We start from the raw sequence: 21,222 nt of genomic DNA, 5'->3' as shown, positions 1-21,222 counted from the left end.
GTTTCTATGCAGGATTTTTGTTGTTCGTTTTGCTAGGTGAATGTGAATGCAGTTGTGGCTCAGTGCGTTTTCTCAAAGATTCCATGAAATCAACTTTTTTTCAGTTTTTATCTGCTTTCCAAACATCCAGAATAGAACAGTTTTGTGAATATGCCATGGTTTTGTGGTGATATGTATTGGAAGCTTTACAATGAATGGATTGCCTTGCCCTTTTTTTTTTTTTTTTTTTTTTTTTAAGAACTTATAGAGCAAACACCCCAGCACAGTATGTTTCTGGACTAATAGAAAGCCCGGTTCCTTTGGGAAAAAGCAGTTGTGGATGTTCCACCTTCATTTGACTAAAAAAAAACCCACCTTCTTTTTCTGATGTGTCTTCTTCATCTTATGCCCTCATGTCACACCCTGCTCTTCACACCACAGGGTGCTTGGCGCTGCTGATGGTGCAGAGAACAGCTGGAACGAATGAACAGAGGTGTCAGACCGGCAAATGTGCATCTTGCTATAATAAGTTACCTTGTTTATAGCTGTGACAGCCTATGATATAAAAGGCAGTAGGGTTTCTGAGGGGAAATTTGTTTTGTTTGCAAGGCAGTATCTTTTGTCAGATCAAATGACACACATTAAAATGTTCGTATTTCACCCAGAAAAACAGTAATTAATGTTAGTGGCAAGGACTGAGAGTATATAAATGATATAAATGTATTGGCTTTTGTTGTTATATGATATATAAATATACTTTGTGTTATGTGCTAATCATATCTCTTTGTGTATCACTGAAGATAAAAAAGGATGTCTTAATATAATTAATGTACAAAATCCCTGTTTTGTAAGTCGCTGCACATGTTATGGCTCTTGCTTGGAGGGTAAATTTGTATACACTGTATAAAATTTAGACACAATAAGCATATTTTAAACATCTAATCAGAATTAATTCAAGATTCGGAGACATCTGTACCTTCTGCTGTCACAGGTAGGAGCTGAAGATGCCATGTATTTTTTTAATCAAATAGCTATTTTCTTAATTGCTAAAATTAAAACATGCAAGAGGGAGAACTTGTGTGTTCTCTGTAGTCAATATGAAGTCTTGAAATGAGTTTTAGTAGCTTTAGTATGCTAAATGATATAATGCTATATACCATTCTTCATGAAATCACAGTCACTTTAGTTTTGTATCTTTGCCTTGGGTCACAGAAGTTTGGAACATATTTTCTAAATGAAAAAAAATTATCTATATCTCCTTTATTATATTATGAAAGTTTCCCTGAATATCTGAAAATATGATTAAACGTCTTCAAAAGAGGAATTTAATCTTCTGGAATTTAATCTTCACTGACATCATAGTTTTTTCCTGGATTGTGGACTTTTTCAAGATTTTTTTTTTTTTTTTTCCTTAGTCTAACTGTTCTTTTCTTTGTACTAGGACCATACTATCAGACATTATTCAGGCAAAAGATGAGCTAGGCAAAACCCTCTGAACTTAATAGTATTTGAATTGGATAAGTCTATGAGATATTGTCTTTGATGCTATTTTTTGAAGGCTCAGACTTTGTAATCTATCTTTCTGAACTCTGTCCTGTTTCTTTATGAACCCACGCTGTGATACTGAATAGATGAAAGACTCATTAATTCACTTCAGTAAAGAAAGTAATTAGAGATGAAAATTAAAGTAAATGAAAGAAGTTAAAAATGAAGAAATTAATGAAGTTTCTTTATTATGTTTCATTAAAGAAGACACTGCATAAAATCCTTCTGTTTATGTATAGAATGGAAGGAGTGAGGGTTAACTTTGCAAACCCATAGCTTAATGTAGAATTTTCTATTAAATTTTATTTGATGTTCTGTTTTAAGACAGTTTTCTGTGACCTTCCAGGAAAAAAATTCATCCTGGCAGGAATATTTGGACAAACCTTGAGCTGGCCAAACATTAACATGCTTATCCAACACTGCTCTCTTGTTCAGCAATTAATTGAAGACCTCTTTTGGAAGGGTTTTGGTCAACTAAACAGCAAATAGAAAGAGTGCAGTTTATCACAAGGAACAGAGGGCTCGAGTATTGCTTTATAATTACTGAATGCGCTGAAATATGTATGGTGTTTTAGATGAAAATAAATTCTATTGATAAATACGTTGAATCTACCACTAGCCTAGCAGGGGCATTTCAGGAACTAATCCATTGTTCTTCATGAATACTTTTACCAAATGATGATATTTTTGAATACTGGCTCTTTGTTACAGTGTAGATCTTTATGAGAAAATGCCAAAATTAAAAATCAAAGACAATCTGATGTTTTTCTTATGAATGATGTGGGGCTGGTACAAGAGCTTGTTATGAGCTACAGAGATCCTTATTTCCTGTCCAGGATTGGGGTTTGGGACAGCTTGGTCATGAATTCTGAGTGACATCTGTGAAATGAATTTATTTCTTCAGACTAAGCTCTACGGAGCCAATAATGATGCTATTTGCAATATGACTGACTGTGATGAGAAATGGAAATCTGCATAGCTATCAATTATGATGGAAATGTCTTTATAAATGCAGCCGATAATATTCTAGGGAAGACCTTTGGTATATTTTTATCTTTTGAAAATATCCCTAATCTCTTATTTACTTACTTATCAAATATCAGAAATGGGTTCTATATCCTGCTTCGATTCTGTCACTAAATTAGTGCTTTCAGAAACTGATCGGAGTAAAGTTGCTCTTTTTTCCATCACTGTGGCTCAGTATTGGACTCAGAATATGGACCATTAAAGTTGATGGGAACGTTACTGACACATAAGGGTTAAAGACAAACTCCTATTGTTACTGGAGATCTTTTGATAGAAAAAGTTGCATAAATGCTAAACACTTTTCTGTTAAACTGGGGATGCTTACCAACTGTGCTAAAATTGGTTCTTAACAATAGTGGTTATTTGTCATGTTTTCAAATGGAAGGCTATTATGGAACATGGGACTTGGACAGAATTACCAAAAAAATTGGACTCCAGGGTAAGCATGGGTCTGTTCACTGTGCTGTTTTTTCTTAAGGATAATAATTGTCAGGAGAAAACATAGAATAGTCTCAGGGCTGTTACATATAGTCAGGGGCTATGTAGATGGAATCAAGACTGGGAAAAGATCATAGGAACTGGATGAAGACTGAAGCTGCGGTATTTCTTTTTTTTAATTAACATGCTTCTACTTTACACTGAATATTTTGTGAGGATGAAGTGAGACAAAATATCTCACTTCTGAAGGTACTTTGGCTATCGGGGAAAAAAAAATGCTCAGTCCAAGTTGTCTTTATACAAAAAAGAACATTTTGGGGTAACATTTTATGAAATGGTGTACTTGACACAGTGACCAGTCCTGAGATGAAGAATTTATCCCTGTTTTTGAAGTCAGTTTGGGCTGTGGGAGCTCATCAAGTGTTTTGAGTCAGTCTGGACTGCATGTTTGAAAAGCAATGCCAGTATAATAGATAGATATTAGAATTAGATAGATAGCGAGTGGGTAGAGCGCATGGAAAATGGGTGAGCCTTAGAAGTGGTGGGATTATTTGGTTACATAAACTAGGTAGCTTGATGATGGATTTAAGAGATGAGAAGATATTTGTATGTTTGTATAAATAGAAGCATTAGATGACAATGGAAATGGAAAGACGCTGTAATGCAAAACTATAGGACAAAAGCACAATGTTAGACAGATCAGTGGCAGGAACGTAACTGATGAGAAGCATTAGTAGTGAAAAAAAATCAGAATGTCTTTATGTATATTAATGTGACAAATACTTCCTGTTTGAATCCAGACCATTTTTGACAGAAAGTACTTATATGTGGGATTTAACTAGAAGCAAGAATAACATAAAGTCAGCAAGTGACAAGTTGATTTGGTTACAAGTGATTCAGTTATTGGGAGGGGGAAGGGGGCTACATCAACCCACTTTGGATCAATCTGAAGAGGACCATGAAAGACAACAGTGGTGATTTTTAATTCCCCCATCCTCACCCTCACTGAAAGGATTGTTTTGTCTTAATGGAGCAGTTCATTCCTACATGTAAAAAGCCTTCTTACTATCCTGTGTGCAGTACTGTAATTGAGCTGTAAATTTCTAATCCCTGTCCAGGATCCTTATCTATCATATTCAATAATATGGTATATGTGCAGCCCAACAAATGTTATAGTTCCACTAGTGAACAAGTCTTGTTATACTCACATGAAGTAGCATATTGTTTTAGAGAAAATTGTTTTTGGCAGTTGTGACTCAAAATAATAGAAACTCAGCATTTGTTACGTTATCAGGAGGTGTGTCTGAGAAACAATAGCTTCTGCTGTCTTTTGAACTGGAAATAATTGTCATGCTCTTGCGCAATTTACTGTAATGATTGCATGTGTATTAAACATGCATGAGAGAGGAGTGGGGGAAATGTATATTATCGTTAAGCTTCTTGTCCTGCTAACTTTACCCTCTGATCTTTAAAATAAAGCTTTTACTAGGTCATTTGTTTCCTTGTGATCAGCATGGCAATCTCTTTGCCTAAAAACAGTCACTCACAAAGAGAGGTCCAAGCTTTGATGGTCTCATTTGTGTCTGAATTCCATAAGTCTTCCAAGTTTAAGGAAATTATGATTTCATTCTTTCAGTTTAACTTGAACAAAAGTAGTCTCTTGGTTTTTAAAATAATGATGTAATCTGTAGCCTACATACCTGATCCAAAATGAGAAGAAATTATTCAATAGAGTAATATTTTGCTCTCATATTATATTGAATCTTGAAGAGTTATGTCAAATGATGGCTATTAATGCTGTGAGAATAGCCAAAACCACTGCATGATTTCTCTTTAGGCTAATAATTATGATAAAAAATGTATAGTAAATTTCACAGCCACATAGTTTGCTGAATTTGAGTAGGCTTCAAGCACAGAAAAAGCAAGCATTCGTAGTTTCCTTGTAAAGTAAAACTCATGTAAATAGCATTGACAAAGTAATGAGGTGGGTGGTTTTTTTCCCCTCCCTCTGCAATAGGGGATGATACTATGTGCTGAAATTTAATAAATACATTGATTAAAACCAGCCTGGACATTTCAGTCCTAGTCCCTCTAGGTAACTATTATTGCATTTTTCATACTCACAGCATTAGTTACTGGAGTTTAAAATGCAGCACAAGTTTTTGTAAGGAAAAAAGTGCTGACGGATTGCCCTTGCAAGAGATTAATTTATACATTTTTAATTCAGGAAGTTATTTCTCAGTATAGCTCATATAATGTTAGCTGACCTAGAAAAATGGATATTTGTGGATATACAAATAAGTGAAGTACAAAGGGACAACTGTTTTAAATCAGAGTATCTAAAGTGAAGGGAAAGCTGATTGGGAAGAGGGGAATAATTTTTTTTCTTTGACTTGGTTGTCTGTTAGGTGGTGAGATGTGAGTTTATCTATAGTACAAACTAATGCTGGGTCTGGAACAGGCCATATAACATCTCATGGACTGAATTCCTATTTCCTTCCCTACTGCGTAACTGGAAGGTGTCCCACAGCTAAAACGCAGTTGTTCTTTATGACCTTTTCAGAGCTCCAGACCATGTGGGGGATGCCTGCCTGTTGGATGGGTGAACTTGCTGTCCTGTGGTTGGTGAGAAACTGAGGGAGCCTCGAGGGGAAAAAAGCCAAAAAGAGGCTGAACACAAGATTCAGCATTGCAAGAGACTGCAACTGGAATACTGCACAGGTTTGATGCCTTTTGTACAAAGCAAATATATTCTCGAAAGCTATGGATTCCACTGTATAAATGAGAGATTCCACTACCAGAAACTAGAGGATAAATAAAGGGAATTCTGCATAAGCATAATGATACTCATATCCAAAACAAGTCTACAAAAGGTAGAGTAGATTTCTGTAAAGCATACTATTGTTTAGCTCAGAGATGTAAAAGTGAAAATTAGGTATGTAGTTTGTCATGAGAACAAAGGCTGGTTAACCAACAAGTCTGACATCCCATTTCTAAGAGAAGATATTGTCAGAAGGAGGCATGAAACTCTAACTTAGTGAATTATGTAATCCTAGACCATGAAAGACTTCTCTCTGTTTGGAATCTATTCCCTGCTGCCTGGCAGGTTTCTAATCCTGTATTGAAAGAATTTGTGGAGCTAGAAGATGGCTAGAGTATTGCAAACAGCTTTTAACTCAGTGAAAACCTGAGGTCTAAAATCTGGACTATATATCTAGATAAATGGGCTGCTGTAGTCAGTTAGGAGGCCATACTTCTTGGAATTTGTAAAAATAGTTTCTCCCAAGGACAATGAAATTAGATATTAAGAAGAATTTAGAGGATCCAGTGCAATGCATAGTTACAGTCTTAAGAATGGTAATTCTGATAGCTGCTTTAAGCCTGATGAACTTTAATGGTCTACTGTAGTAACAAGATAGAGCATATGTAAAGGAATAAAATCTGTATTTTTTTTTTTATTAAGCAGTAAGCAATCTACTACTAGTTGGCTGATTAGCCTGCTTGTCTGCTTCATTATAAGAGAGACATTTGAGCTTCTGCTGCTTCAGAGATTTCACCCACCCCACCCCCACCCCCCCCCCCCCAGATCTGTATACTCAGTCAGATCTTGACTATATTCCACAGAAAAAGTTTATATTTTTTAAAGATATTGAATTAGTAAAGAGTACTCATTAGAAAGTGAAAAATTCAGAATTTGAGCCATTGCATTTTGGCCTGGATACTATCCAGGGGAAACTGAGGGAGCAACATCTACACTAAAATAAGTCAATTAAAAGTATTATTAAGCGACACAATAAGTACCTATACCTCTTGTCTGCTTAAAATTTACTTTGATGACTGAATTTTTCTTTTTCTTGATACTCTGAGTTATTTACATTTGAAGAAGAAATTAAATGATTGATTATGGGTGTAGGACAGTGAAACTGAGTGGACATTAAGTGTACAAAACAAAGTGCAAGAATGTGTCTTGTAGGGAGAGAGAAAAAGCAGGGAGCATATCTTTCATTGATTTTAGTGATGATATTGCTAAGACATACCTCTTGTTCAAGTGATGATAGTATTTGGTAATGCAGATATCACTTCTATCGATGGCGCTACATTTGGCTTTCAATTTTTTATCCACTTCACACAAACACATACACACAAATATGTTGACACCTCATGTATTTCAAATGGGTTGTTGGAAAATCAGCCTCAGCTGCCCTCCGTTTGAAATGCGGATGACTTTTGTAGCATCTGTCTGAGTGACACTTGATATGGTTTCTAACAAGTTAATCTGTTTGTGTAGAATTTTAATACAATGTTGTCTTTTGTCTAGTTTGACTAATGTTTTCAGAGAGGCAGATAAGCCTTGAGCAGAAGGAGCCCTCAAAGGAGGAAGGTAACAATATTGTGATAAAATCCAACAGGCATAGATATGTAAGGAGGAGGAGGGATAGTAGAGGCAAAAGAAAGAACACTGGAACTCAAGGGCAATATTGAAAATCCTTTAGCATGTACACCAAAAAGCATTTATCTTCTTAACTGGTATGAATATGCAATAGATCTTTCCCAAGAGAGGAAGACAGCACCATTTCCTTCTGTAGCATTCAGAATAGTCATAGTTAAACCCGTATAAAGCAAGTTCAGCATGGAATGTTATTCATACTAGGGTATCCCTGTCTCTTTCTCATGCTGAAGGTGGACTTGAACTACTTTAAGCTGCTGAAGACTAAGCCAAGGGCAAGACACAAGTTCACCATTGGATTCTGTCACAATAGATCATCGTGGCATCATTGACTTGGCAAAACTTAAATAATTCTAAAACTTTTATGTACAGAAAGGTAGCAGTCAAAACTGCAGAAGTTACAGAGAAATGAAAGAATGAGAAAACAGAATACTTTAACTCATGTTAAAAAGTAGATGGTAGAGTGGAGCGCCTGTCTCACTAGGTACCTGCACTGGCATGACAAAACCAGTAGCTTATGGACCAAACAAAGGAAACTGTAATCTGACTGTAAATGCACTGAGTGGACAGCTGAGTGAATGCATTCAGATTAGAAAGGGGCATTTCTCTGAGAGCTCATTTCTATTACATTACAAATTTCCCCTCTTATTTTAAAGAGGAAGAGGAAATATAATGTATCATGAAAAGTAACTAAAACCCATTACTTTAGAATAGTTAGAAATGTTAGTTTAATTCATAGAATCACAGAATCGTTTAGGTTGGAAAAGACCTTTAAGATCATCAAGTCCAGCTGTTAACGTAGCACTACCAGGTCCACCACTAAACAATGTCCCTAAGCACCATGTCTACCCGTCTTTTAAATACCTTCAGGGATGGAGACTCAACTACTTCCCTGGGCAGCCTGTTCCAGTGCCTGACTACCCTTTCAGTGAAGAAATTTTTCCTAATATCCAACCTAAACCTCCCCTGGCTCAACTTGAGGCCATTTCCTCTTGTCCTTTTGCTTGTTACTTTGGAGAAGAAACCAACCCCCACCTCGCTGCAACCTCCTTTCAGGTAGTTGTAGAGAGCAATAAGGTCTCCCCTGAGACTCCTCTTCTCTAGACTACACCACCTCTGTTCCCTCAGCCGCTCCTCATAAGACTTGTGTTCTAGACCTTTCACCAGCCTCGTTGCCCTTCTTTGGATGTATTCCAGCACCTCAATGTCCTCCTTGTAGTGAGGGGCCCAAAACTGAACACAGTACTTGAGGTGTGGCCTCATCAGTGCCAAGTACAGGGGGACGATCGCTTCCCTAGTCCTGCTGGCCACACTATTTCTGATACAAGCTGGGATTCCAGTAGCATCTCTTATCTCTGAAAGAATACCTACTCACTCATAATAATTAAGTGCGGTTCCTATCCAGCTTTTGATCTGGGGAGTTCACAAGAAAAAAATACTTAATGAAATTGTTTTAGAAAAATCTGAAAAAAATGGATTCAGAATTTTACATATGCTGTGGGAAACTTTAGTAATACATACTCTGAAAGATACCATATTATACCTGGTTTAGAGTTCAAGGTAAGTAGTATGAGAGAAATGCTCTTTCACAACCCAAATCACAGTGATTAAACAGTATCATATTTTCTGATAGCTAAATGGACTTGACCTTGCCTGATGATCATAAGTCATTTACATCTTTTCCATATAATGATGTAAATTGGCAAGTTGGTGATCAGAGGAGCTAAAGTGCTATAGTTAATACCAAACTATTTGAAGACGCATTTTAGACTTGTGAATTCAGAAAAATAAGTGTATTGAAATATCTGTTGGGTAAGATATTGGCACACTTATCTATCAGAGCTACTGCCACCTTTTTTTGTTGCTACATTTGTTGCTTTGTAGTAGAGTTATGATGGCATTAATTACATGTTCCTAAACTCAACTGTGAAACTCCAGTTCTCAATCGCCAGCAGAAAGGTTGAGTCCCCCAGACTTTTTGTGTGGCTTTTACTTTGTTAAACTGAATTCTGACTGGTAATTTTGATTTGTAATTGATAATATCTAAAGTACAGTGTTGTAGACTGAAGTGGAAGCCATTTGCTTAATCTGTCGCTATTCTGTACTAGATGCTACATAACTTTTACTGTAGTGTAATGGTGATGCTTCATAGTGTCCTTGCTAGAACCATTTCTATGTTACTTTTTGTTTTGGCTACCTAAGCAATTTTAAAATTTATATATGTTTTCTAATATGTATGTAAATATTTTCCTCTTCTTTCATTGGAGAAAAGCTTTGGTGGATAATAGAGTATTTGTAATACATTCTGAAGCTCTAGGCTGAATTTTTCTTACTCCTAAATATTTTTTATGTGAGCAATTTTAAGTTTTCACATCAAGACTCTTGATAATGAAGAACGAATTAGGCCCTGTTTACTTATAGGAGAGGAAAGGGTAAAGGAATACACAAAACTCTATAATTTGACCATTTCCACGTGAAGGGCTTATCCATCAAGTAAAATACTCTGCATGGTGATTTTGCAGCTGATGGGACTATATGTCAGGTGCCATCAGCACAAAAAAAAAATTGAGTATATTGTTTCAAGGTACCTGTTGCTTTCTGGACAAGTCATTTTGTCTGGGAATCAGAATAGTGGTTACTAATTTCTATGGAGAATACTAGAAAGCTATAAATATGGATACAAGTAACACAGCTGTGTGTCTCATTTTTGCTGTGTTATGCCACTGTGGTGAACAATGCTAGCTGAGGCTGCTCTGGATTTGGTTCATCAAGTAGTTAGTTGAAGTTTCAACTTCTCACTAATTCTTTTCCAGCATAAACAGCATGTGTCTGCATGACTATTAAGTCACTCATGTCCAGATTTGATTTTGGTGAGCTAGGGTTCTAGGTATTTAGGAGACTCTCATAAGACTCTTATTTGTATTTTAGGTATCAGAATCCTTTAAAAATACAGTCTTTTGTATTACTGCTTTCCCATGCTCCATTTCTGTGTGTCAGAGATGTAGTAAGGATATATAAATTTCAGGCTTGTGAGGCACTTGGATACTATGGTTAAAAGAAAACAAAACCAAACCCACAACCAACCCCCACAACCAAAAAACCCAAACAACAACAAACACCCCTCCAACACCAAACACACCCCCACCCCCCAACAAGCCAACAAAAAATCACCCCCATCCCCCAACAACACTCACCCACTTGATTTAAAAACCTAAAGTGGAGGCTAAGCTTGAATATACCATCACACTCAGCAAACACACCGGGACTTGCAAGTGGGTGAAACATTCTGCAGTAAGTCATAGGATCATGGAGTAATTCAGGTTTGAAGGGACATCAGGAGTTCTGTAGTCCAATGTGCTGCTGGTCAGACATGGTCAGACCAGGTTGTTCAAGTTTTTGTCCAGTCGGATTTAAAAGCCCCCAAGGATGGAGACTGTACCTTACACAACCTGTTCCAGTGCTTGACTGCTTTCACTGGGAGAGAGTTGTTCATCTTCATATACCCAGTCAGAGTCTCTCTTGCTTCAGATTATGCCTGCTGACTTGTACTCCTGCTATGCATCCCTTTGAAGAGCTTGGTTCCATCTTCTTGATGACCTCTTCATACATATGACTGACTGATGTTGAGATGATTTGAACTGTTTGACTTAATCAACAAGGTTAAAATTATAATTTTAGGTGATGCAATTTGGAAAGCACAGTGCTTGAGGGAGCAGAGAAAGGAAATAGTTAAAGTACCTGATTTTGAACACTTCTGCTACTGTCTTTGTCCTCCCAGTGGAAGGATAAAGGTCACACATTGAAAGAAATGAGTGGAAATAGGAGCTGGGAGAACACTGATCTTTCTTTATTACTTCAGTTGAAAACACAAACAAGTAACAGAGCAGCCAACACCAGTATTGATCCTAATAGTTTTTCAGAAATGGCTTGAAACCATGGCATACTCACACCAGGTGAGCATTAAAGAGCTGACAAATAAGCTTTTCTAGTGTCATTTTTTGTTTGTTGTTTCAAAAGTTCATATTGCAGTGTGATGGTTTGCCAACTCAACATTGCTCCCTGGTGTGCTGACCACCCCTCTGGCCATGCTCTGTGTTCCTCTGAATAGGTCATGAGAAATTCAACTCTCGGCTATAAAGGTATAAGATCAGTGCTTTAGTACTAATTTACTGAAGCTCTGCCAAGTTAATAGTGTACAAATAATTGTAAACAATTAGATAAATGGGTGTATATATACTAATCCAGTGTTCAGTAGAATTCTGGGTGCAGTTGATGGGGACTCAACCTTTTTTTTTTTTTTTTTTTTTCTGAAAAAAATGTGTTCAAATCCTAATTTGAAACTGGATCCAACAGATGAGACTGAGGTTTTATGGCTATAATCTCTAAGCATTGGAGGGCTATTTTGTCTACTGACTTCTGTGATTAGTATCTTCAGATTTCTGACTTTCAGGAACACACAGTATATTTAAAGACCACTACAGAGTCTGCAGAAATATTGAGGATCTTTGTAAAGAAGATGTAAATGATCCCAGAAACTTAGGGGTTTTTTAATCTTCTTTACCTTTGTTTTCAAACATAAAATATTGTAGCCTGGCTTCAGTTGAAAATGACACAGAGGAGCATGTTTTCAAATATGTTGAAGATGTCATAAATCTGTAGGCTGAAGCACTGACACCATTACTACTCAATTTCTGTAAAGAACTTAGTTTGTCACACATTTTTAAATGTGCATACCTGATGTGTGGGTAGACTCTTTTCATGGGTGCCCAGCGACAGCACAAGAGGTGATGGGCACAAACTGGAACACAGGAGGCTCTGTCAGAACATAAGGAAAAGCTTTTTTACTGTGAGGGTGCAGGTGACCTCCAGAGTTCCCTTCCAGCCTCACTGTTCTGTGATTCTGTGATCAGCTGTATTATGCTTCTTAATCCATTCAAATATAATTCCACTTTCACTATTTCTGTATTGGGTTGAAACCAGCCTTAGTGAAATACTTCTTCTGAGAGAAACATTTTTTTTCATACCTCTGCAGAATTGCAGAAACAAAATAATATTTTATGTTCTCTAGCTTAAGAACTCGGAGTCTTGAAGTTTAGCCGTGTACACATAAAAATTTTTTAAGACTTTCTTCCCTACTATTATTCAATGACAAAACCTTCCCTTGAGTGTGACTTATCTTAAGTTAATAAAAGAAGAGGGTAGGGACTTACGTAGGCAAAGCTCATTGGTTATTTGAAATCTTTCCAAATTCGAGTGCAATTTAAGATAGGGAGATAGTGGCTAAGGAAAAAAATGTCTGCAGAGACTTGACACACTTATCTGCCACAGGATTTTAAATGGTTAAAATATATAAACACTTCTATTAATTGAAATAATCAAATAAAAGTCATGACAATATGTCACGTTGAAAGAAGTACAAGGAAATGTCTGGTTAAACTTGAGCAATAGAATCACTAAAATAGAGGAAAGCAGCTTGAGCATGAAACAAACTATTGAAATACTGGTTTTGCTATGAGACAAAGGTAGAATAGATGCTATGAGAGCTCAAGTTGAGGCTCAAAACAGGGTGGTGGGTTTTGGGTTTTTTTTCTGCTTTTTAAAGAAGACTAAACAGGGAGAGGAGAGCTATGGAGGTAAATGTAACGTGAAAAGACCTCTCTCCTCAGTTTAAAAATGTTAGTTTTGAATGGAGGAATAACAGGGAAAAAGAAAAAAACAAACCTACACCTCAACTAGGAAAAATTTAAACCAAAAGTATGGGGAAAGCATTTAGTGAGCTTTTCTCTTATTGTATCTGGCACCACTCAGTCCAGCTGTGACTTCACAGCACTGCTTTATATATTCTATCTCTAAAATATAAACATACAGGGATGTTTTTCCCTTCGTATTTTATGACTGAGATTCCAATGATGGCCATTAGCACAGAGTGTTTTTTAGCAAAGGTGAAAAGTGATGCTTTTGAGTACCATCTGCAAGTTGTCAAAACTAACATGCAGTTGGATCTAGTCGGTAGGAACAGAAAAAAATGTGAAATTTTTCTGAGCAGTTTAGTATTTAAGGGGTAAATCTGAAAGATTAAGGGGTAAATCTGAAAGATGATAACTTTCATCTAACAATTGATAATTATTTGTTACCACATGGTCTCTAATTTTGCTTAATTCATGGTTTCTGCAAAATTCTCAGAAATAAACTTCCGAAGAAAGAACATTTCTTGAATGTAGATCATTAGTGGTCTTTTAGTCATAATAGCTCTATCTGTAATGGTGGTCTTGTAAAGCTGTTAGGTTTAGACTGTGTCCAAACAGGTAGTTCAGCCTTCTCTTGAACTTCAAAAGTGCCTTAACTTGCTGTGTGAACTACTCTAGCTCACTTAAAAGTTCCAGCTCTTAAGTTCTGATTTTCTGGGAAACTAGATTTGCAGGCAAAGCCAAACTTCTAGCACTCCATTTTATGTGGAGCCAAAAGAACTTTAAAAAATATCCAAGAATTAAGTCTTAAGCAGAAATGCCTACTCTCAAAGCACTCTGTTTCATCTTACAAGTCACCTGGACTCCTAGCTGCACTTAGTGTTGTCCTGTCTCTGCGTGGTGATACCTTACAAGCTACCTGTCACTTTTCAGCTGCTTGCAGCTATTTTATCCTTTGTTACTTATTGAAAGTGGAGCCAAAAATGCAAATGCTTCCAAAACTTCCTCTCTCCAACTGGACCTATAGGTTTCTGATGATGAACAGTAGCTTTCTTGTCACTACAGTAGCATCTGATCTTCAGAGGTTAGCTGGAGAGACCAGGAGCTTGCTGCCCCAAAATGCTCACTAAATTGTCTGCTGGAAGAATGAAATGCTCTTTCATATCTTTATCTTGCCATTGATCACTGAGAACACAATATTTAAAAAAAAAAAAGTATAATAATATATGGAGCAAGGAGTACGTAGGAAGAAGCATTTTTGTAATCTTAATGAGAAGTCCTTAGAAATTGCCTGAAGTAGTCATGAAAAAGATGGAATCTAAGGAGTATAAAGTTTATTATGCTTCTTGATGATGGTATTGTTGATGAGCTGAGCTTAGAATAGCATGTTGTGCAGGTACAGTGTTACTGTTAGCATTGCAAAATCATGAGTTCTGCCAACAAGCTTAATACATAATTTTCTGATACTAACAATAACATTGTGTGAATATTAATTTAGTAAGTTTGAAAAGTGAAAGCTAGCTCAAATCCTGTATGGCTTATGTGTACCATCTTTCCACTGGCTTGTTCAGTGTAAGTTTCTCAACATGGTAATTTCAGACACAAATAGTCTGAATGACCAGCCAAGAGTGACCTGGCTCAGTTTTCCATAAAGGGTTAGTTCTTGCTCGATTGATTTCATTTGAATTATGTACTAGTTCCTGATGTTTTAACTTGTGCAGCCAAAATGCAGTTGAAGCAGGAGGAATTAAGCCAGATAGATTCTTACCTCTGATACTTACACTATTTAGCCGGAACCAAAACGTCTCTCTTGCACTCAGGAACAGCAAGAAAGTCCCTTGAATAACATCCAAATACCTGAGTAGTTTTACATTTTGGGGTAGTGAGATGCTTCTATGTTGCTTTTCACAGCTACTTAAATGAAGGATGAGTAAGCAGTCCAGCTTGAATAAGATCAGATAGCACAGGTAGAGATGGGGTTTGATATGTAATCTAAAGCATGTGGATTTTTTCTAAATGATACACCAAAGGTCATTATTAACCAATGTCATCTACGTCCTCCAGCAGTTAACACATATCTATAATCTGCACCTTTGTGGGACATAAGATAGAGCACTGAAAGAAGTTGAAAATGTGTGTTACTGCTAATTGAAATAAGAGTGGATTTTGAAAGTTGGAGTGCTTTTTCCCGTTTAATTCAAAGGAGAACCCATGCAACAGCTTTTTAGTACCACTTTGGAATATTACTTTAGTACTCACAAAGTCTTTGAATTGCAACTGGTCCTTTTGCAACACTTCAAACAAGCAAAGTCACAGAACAGTTGAATACTAAGGGAAGGTAGCTGTTCCTTTAGGGTGAGATTTGAGATCCGGTTAGCCTTTTGTGTATTGCCTGACAGGCGAATAAAAAGCTTTTAGTTAGTGACTAAAGCATTTTTCAATGATCTGGTAATAGCCTTTGTTCTCCAAAGACAAAGCGTGGAGTTTTATTTATGGGCTATAATTTTTGGTACCTCTGCACTTTGTTACCTAATAAAAGAAATTATAATCCTGTCATTGACAGTAGCACAAAAATAATCTACTTGTCGTTTGTTAAAAATAATTGTATGTTTTTATAACAGCAAATTACAGATTTATTTTTTTTTTAAATCCTCACTACTCTTCAAAAGCCATAGTTTCCCCATTGCTGATTGATTCCAAAAGCTTTTATCTACTTAAAAAAGGAAATTTTTTATGTGACAGAAGAAAATTTTGTTGAGAAGGCTATTTTCTCTAACAAATAATGCTTGCTTCTAATAGCTGAACTTGTCTCGCATGGAGATAAAATTTAACAGTCTATAACAAGATCATATTGATTTATTAGAAATTCCGTTAGCTTTCAAAATAGAACATCTGTAGACTTCTATGTGCTGTTTCCTGAAAAGTCTGTCTTTAATTCCAGAAAACTAAATTACCATTTGAAACTACACGTCTGCTGAAAGGGAGCTGGCATGGTGAATCCATTGTGCTGTGCTAGTGAGTTTGGTCATGCTAGTAAAATATGACAAGCAAAGTATTCAGAGAAAATACTAGGCTGTTATGTTTTAAAAGCTAGGCCCTGAGACTGGCCTTCCCTAATTGTTAATCTGAATCATGTTTCTCTCTCAGCCCCTGTGTTTTACTAAATTTCTTCCCGCCTCCATATTGACAGTGTCATTAGAGTGATCTCTACAATGAAGCCTTTTGCATGTGCATTGCTCTCTACCTGACCAGATGCCATAATGATGCATGATCTATGCTCTTAAATGAGAAAAGCTGTTCATCATTCCTGAAAAGTCATTCTCTTCTTCTTTGATTAATTCTCCTAATAAGGTTCATGCTTTGGCTTACTTCAATGTGTCATATATTCCAAAAATAGTTTAGACATTGAAACAACACTCATACTAAAGTGTTTGCAAGTCCCTAACCAAGGTGGAGAAAAGAAATGCACTGCACTAAATGTATTGTGAGTACACCATTAGAGGCTGGAAAAAACAACAGCATAAGGGCAGCAGCTGATCTTACGGGCCAACGTCATTAGTATAAAATTAGCTGTATGAAGAGGCAAGAATCAGTGGAATAGGAGAGGCAAAGGAACTAATTTAAAGAAATACGTTAGAAGAAAGTAATTTTTTTTTTTTTTTTTTTTAGAGCCCTTCCATGCTCATTATGTGAAGTTGGTATAGATGGTTCCCTCTTTGATCAATAACATTTGCCAAATTGGAAATGGAGTATAGGGGTAACAAAGGGGACTGATACTGGTCTAGAGATGCAAAGATAATTATTAATTAGATAGAAATCTTCAGGGTTTTTAAAGTGATATGAAGACTAATAGAAATTTTAAATGGATTTTCAAGTGATGTAGTGAGCCATAAAAGTCAATTAAAGCCTAATAACAGACTGACCAAAAAAAAAAAATCCTTAAATCCTTTTATTCCTTTTTTTTTTTTTTTTGTCTGGAAACTAAAAGCCAATGATCATAAAGTTGAGAAGTTGGCAAGACAATAGAAGGAAATATATTGCAATACACTGTGACATACTACAGACATAGGAATTACCTCAGGCTAATCTGGCTGTCAGACTAAGTGCAACCCTCCCCTTCCCAACCCCCAAACCAACAAAGATCATTTCCCCCCCCCGCCCCGGATTCCTAAAACACTTTATGGTTTGTTCTCTAGCATTCGTCACATAACAATGTTGGGGATATATGTAGCCTTAAGACATGGTGAGACTATGGAGGCTTGAGCACCCATATCTGTAATGATCATTGACATTCAAAATTATTAGTATCCACAGTAGCACTATGAGAATGTGGAATTTTGAATCTTTTCAGACCATGATCCCAATAGGTCCTAGTGGTAAGCAAATATTTTGATCTCCAGCAATATTTAGTTATTCAGTGGGGAGGTTTGCTTGACCTGTAATGAAAATATTATTATTTATATTTAATAAGTATAAATGACAACCTAGATTCACCCTATTCAGAACCTTCCTAAAATCTGATTGCTGCGTTTACTAATGGTAGTTTAAGACTGTACTCACTATATTTCATAAATATGTATTGAGCATTGGAAAGACTATGTAATCAGGATGATGATGTTTCATTCATATTTTGCAGACAAAAAAATAAAGCGATCCTGACTCAATTTCAATAGAAAAGTATTACAAAACATAAACTATATTGTACTAATGAAACAGCAGCAGTAGCCTTGGAAGACTAGTCTGGACTTTAGCTGGACATTTTGTCCCATGGATAATTCTTTGTTATATGTTAGGAATGGATACAAGTGGAGTGAATGAAAGATCATATGATATGAATTATAATTTGCATGAATGGTTTGTTGTTTCATGTTCTGAAGACAAATTCAGCAGTTATGAAAGAAGCTACTAGGGTAAACAGCTAATACTGAAGTATATTTATATGTATCTTATACATTTTTTTGTGGCCTGTTTTACATAGGTATTTCTTGTCACTGAGGCACAGCCAATATAATTAACTTCTGCTGTTGAGAGAGCTTAAGCTCAGGGTCTAGAAGTTTGATCTTTGGTACTTGAAAATCTTGATGAGTAAGCCTGCTCACTAGGCTGTCTCAAATGCTTGTTGTAAAATATTTGTTGAAAAAGCAAACAGTAACAAATCAGAGAGAATCTTTCTTGACAGCATCCAGGGATTAATAGGTCATCTTTGGAGAAGAAAATGTTGGAAAAAGGTTTCTGGTTTGAGATACACACGCTTTGTTGGGGTGTTTCCAGGTTCGCAAAGCAAGACTCATTATAATTTACAGAATCAGTGTACTTCTCTACGGTTTCTTAGACTGCTATGCTTGCTACTTCACAAAAAGTATATTCCTGAGATAAATAGCTTTGTACTTTCTGCAATGAAGAAGAAACAGATGAATAAGCATGATTTTCATCCCCAGAGATTGCAAATGAAGGCAGGCAGACTCTGTTAATATCTTTTACTCCCATCTTCATTTGCATGCTTGGTCTCACTTTTTTTTTTCCTTTTTTTAGGTTCTTCATAGCCATGTGAGGTGCTTAAAGGTTTACATGTATGTATCTGTTTGTACTGGTGTACCATTTCATCTTTTGTGAGCAAAAAGATCAAATCCTGTCCAAACATGTATTGGGTCTTTACACGTCAAATCATGTAAATATGGCCAACATGCAAGCACCCTGTGGGAATTTCAGGGTAGATTCTAGACTAACTTGTTTCTGTGTATATGCTGAAACTATGTCATTACATATTCCCTTCAAAGAGATCTTAATGCAGAGTGGGTTTTTTGTTTATTTTCCATGGAAAAATCCTGACTTTCCTTACAGAAAGGATTTTGAAATGTTCCAGAACAGTATAAAACAGGCTTGAAAATGTTCTGCTTGTGTTCTTCTTAGGAATGAACTGTCTTAAAGAAAAAAAAAAAAAGGTTGTTTTTTTTTTCACATACTGAAATTAAAAGCTTCAAAAAATTGATTCTGATATTCCCTCAGTATCCAGGAGATGGTTTACCAAAGTTAATACTAATTAAAACAAAATGAATCAAAACTGTAAACTTTCTAACTTCCAAAAGAGACAAAACCTTAATGCCTGTTACGAATTACAGAAACTGATAAGATGCTGCGCTTTAAAAAAATGTGTTCAGGTTTTTTTCTGATGGTAACCTAATGCAATTGTTTTGCATCACTTGGAAGAGTTATTTTAGCAATAATCATTGACTTTGGTCAAGAATACATCATTTTATACAAATAAGCAATCTACTAGGAACTGTTTGACATATAGGAACAGTCTAATCATTTTTGCAGAAGGTAGGAGAAACTTGATGATAACCAGATGCCACTGGCCAATGTTATTGGGATTTAATGTAAAAATTCCATAAAGCTTTTATGCTGTTTGAAAATTCCCCATGTCATCTGATTCTTACCCAGGAGACTATTCCATTTGTGTTACGGAAACAATAACATTGTTACAGAAACTCAGGTCTCGGTCATCACCTGAAAAGGTCTGAGTAGTTTTATTTTACATTAGTGTCAAAAAAATGAGATTATCTGACTGTTCCATTAATTTCTTAGAAATGGCCTTTGGATTTTGTTTCAATGAAGCCAAAATAAATTTAGTCTACTCTTGGGCTGACTACTAGCCATTATTAAATATTGTGTTTCCCACTTAAGGAAGGAAGAAATGAGGGGAAAATATTTTACAATAGAAGAAATTTAAAATAAATTAAGCTAGAACTGTAGTGAACTGATTTGCCTTGAGGCTTGTTTATATTGTGCAAGAGGACTGGCAGTTTGCTGGTGCGCTCTCTGATATCACTTAAGTCTGAACAGTTTAAGGCAATCGTCAGTTTAAAGTTCAGACTATATATTCCTATATATTCTGGACCTCCTAAAACCTAGCAGTGACATCTCTGTGGATAGCGTAATCATGGCTTGTGCAGTTGGGCTCTGTATTGAGTATCTTGCAGTAAGGAGAGTAATCTGAGTTGGTTCTGTCATTTCTGATGTTTTGCAGTTTGGGTCTTACACACCTGATCTTTATCTCGCGTAGATAGCACTGAACCTCTATGAACCTTGATGCTTCATCATTTTGGATCCATCTGGGGCATCTAGTATTTCGTCACAGAGTTTGTGATTGTAATTTGACTAATATGCTTGTAAATGTTAATGCAGTTTCCACAAACTTTTGTTTGAGGACTTGACTGTTTATAATTTACCATAAAGTTCCAGCACAGTGCTTGGAAAGGCCTAGGCTAACTCCCAAAATCAGTTAGCTAAGTTAGTTGCTAAATAAATTAAAATGGGACCTAATTAAAATACTTACTAAAATAAACGTTTGCTGTGAGGATTGATAAATAATTTCAAGTAACTGCACTTTAGTTATTCATTTTTAAAAAAAAATTCTTTGCTTGCTCTGAGGAGTCAAATCTTGAAATGTTTGTCCAAGACAAAATATTATGTGCTGATGGTGTGGTTTGAGACAACAACAAATTTCTGAAATCGTTGTAAATGTTCATTTGAACAGTCTTAGCCCATCATATGCCTTTACTATGGAAGGACTTCTAAATATACTGGTATGAATAAATCTTCATTTTCTGTACCTCATAGTGATTGCTGTGCAAGTCTTTTGAAGACTTGTGTCCTTTCTCAAAGAGAAACTGTGCTGTTTTGCCAGCCTTAAAGCTGACAAACAAGGTCAGTGCTGTTCCTGAGTTGTGTTGTTCCTCTAGGACTGGTGGCCATATGCTTATTAAGATACCAGTATTGCTTGTACTGCTGTTGTCAATCAGACAGGTCAGTTTTCTTACAGCAGTTGTTACAAGCCAGTCTTTTAAACATATTAACCAGCAGAGGCAGTATGTCCATATTATATAATTAATTTTCTGGGTAGATTTAGCTTTGTTCCCCAACCAGACCCTGTGTTTCAGCATCAAAAATGCATGGCAAATTTTATCAAAAAGATGCATTTCCTTTGAGCTGTTACTCTGTTTACAGACATTCTTAATATAATTAACTCAGATCCATAATCCCTGTCACAAATGACAAAAGTAATTAATTCTGAAATTTGGACTATGGGGCTTTATGTGG

At 36.2% G+C, this 21,222-nt stretch overlaps 1 long non-coding RNA gene across 2 annotated transcripts in view; it reads left to right on the top strand.

Moving 5' to 3' along the window:
* LOC148057066 (uncharacterized) overlaps positions 1-21,222 on the top strand; it is a 162,592-nt gene that overhangs the window by 77,383 nt on the left and 63,987 nt on the right. For both annotated transcript variants that reach the window (XR_015701538.1, XR_015701540.1), the window contains 2 exons: positions 5,552-5,709; positions 18,655-18,692. This is a non-coding gene — a long non-coding RNA (uncharacterized LOC148057066). The remainder of the gene's footprint in view (positions 1-5,551; positions 5,710-18,654; positions 18,693-21,222) is intronic.

Source organism: Nipponia nippon, unplaced genomic scaffold (genome assembly GCF_047370975.1).
Source record: "Nipponia nippon isolate SJK-2023a ecotype South Korea unplaced genomic scaffold, ASM4737097v1 scaffold_10, whole genome shotgun sequence".
Lineage (NCBI taxonomy): Eukaryota > Metazoa > Chordata > Aves > Pelecaniformes > Threskiornithidae > Nipponia > Nipponia nippon.
Note: the sequence above shows the minus strand (reverse complement) of the source record. Positions and strands in the feature narration are given on the sequence as shown.